Raw genomic sequence first — 2,082 nt, 5'->3', positions numbered from 1 at the left:
TACATAGGGATTAAGCATTTAGAACGAAATCTAATGTAGGAAAATGGTACTTTACTCTTGATCGGTACGTTGGGACTTTGAAAATATTCGGGCGTTCCAATCGCTCGTCTGTTGCATCATAGCGCGTCTCGGCGCAATCGACCGATTCGCTCGATCCATTATTTTCGATTTACGGCTAAAATAAATTTTTCTCATTTTATTCAATAACATATTCCTGCTAAAATAACTTTTTTACATAGGGATTAAGCATTTAGAACGATACATTGTTTAAAATAAGGGCACTTTACTCTTGACATTTTACGGTTTTTTCAATTTTCTGAAAAATCCTATCATTAGATTTTTTTAAGAATACGATATTCTTGCTTAACTAACGTTTCTACATAGGGATTAAGCATTTAGAACGAAATCTAATGTCAGAAAATGGCACTTTACTCTTGACATTTTTCGGTTTTTTCAATTTTCTGGGAAATCCTATCATTAGATTTTTTTAAAAATACGATATTCTTGCTTAACTAACGTTTTTACATAGGGATTAAGCATTTAGAACGAAATCTAATGTAGGAAAATGGTACTTTACTCTTGATCGGTACGTTGGGACTTTGAAAATATTCGGGCGTTCCAATCGCTCGTCTGTTGCATCATAGCGCGTCTCGGCGCAATCGACCGATTCGCTCGATCCATTATTTTCGATTTACGGCTAAAATAAATTTTTCTCATTTTATTCAATAACATATTCCTGCTAAAATAACTTTTTTACATAGGGATTAAGCATTTAGAACGATACATTGTTTAAAATAAGGGCACTTTACTCTTGACATTTTACGGTTTTTTCAATTTTCTGAAAAATCCTATCATTAGATTTTTTTAAGAATACGATATTCTTGCTTAACTAACGTTTCTACATAGGGATTAAGCATTTAGAACGAAATCTAATGTCAGAAAATGGCACTTTACTCTTGACATTTTTCGGTTTTTTCAATTTTCTGGAAAATCCTATCATTAGATTTTTTTAAAAATACGATATTCTTGCTTAACTAACGTTTTTACATAGGGATTAAGTATTTAGAACGAAATCTAATGTAGGAAAATGGTACTTTACTCTTGATCGGTACGTTGGGACTTTGAAAATATTCGGGCGTACGCGGCGCGCTCGGCGCTTCGAACAGCTCCGGTGTCCCCATTATTTTCGATTTACGGCTAAAATAAATTTTTCTAATTTTTTTCAATAACATATTCCTGCTAAAATAACTTTTTTACATAGGGATTAAGCATTTAGAACGATACATTGTTTAAAATAAGGGCACTTTACTCTTGACATTTTACGGTTTTTTCAATTTTCTGAAAAATCCTATCATTAGATTTTTTTAAAAATACGATATTCTTGCTTAACTAACGTTTCTACATAGGGATTAAGCATTTAGAACGAAATCTAATGTCAGAAAATGGCACTTTACTCTTGACATTTTACGGTTTTTTCAATTTTCTGGGAAATCCTATCATTAGATTTTTTTAAAAATACGATATTCTTGCTTAACTAACGTTTTTACATAGGGATTAAGCATTTAGAACGAAATCTAATGTAGGAAAATGGTACTTTACTCTTGATCGGTACGTTGGGACTTAGAAAATATTCGGCCGTACGCGGCGCGTCTCGGCGCTTCGAACAGCTCCGGTGTCCCCATTATTTTCGATTTACGGCTAAAATAAATTTTTCTAATTTTTTTCAATTACATATTCTTGCTTAGATAACTTTTTTACATAGGGATTAAGCATTTAGAACGACATATTGTTTAAAATAATGGTACTTTACTCTTGTGATTTTTCGGTTTTTTTTGATTATTTGGAAAAATAAATTTTTGTAATTTTTTTAAATACGATATTCGTGATCAGTGAACGATTTCACATATGGATTTAGCATTTAGAATCGTGCGGAAGCGTTATTAAAAAAGTTTACTCGATGCGATGGGACTTTGAAAAGTTTGTGAAAATTTTCATATTGGGAAAAAATGTGTAATTTTTTGTCTAGTTTACGGTGGTGTAATTTATTTTAATGTTTACTATAAATTTTTTTTTCGTTCGTTC

This window comes from Megalopta genalis, unplaced genomic scaffold (genome assembly GCF_051020955.1).
Source record: "Megalopta genalis isolate 19385.01 unplaced genomic scaffold, iyMegGena1_principal scaffold0068, whole genome shotgun sequence".
NCBI lineage: Eukaryota > Metazoa > Arthropoda > Insecta > Hymenoptera > Halictidae > Megalopta > Megalopta genalis.
Note: the sequence above shows the minus strand (reverse complement) of the source record.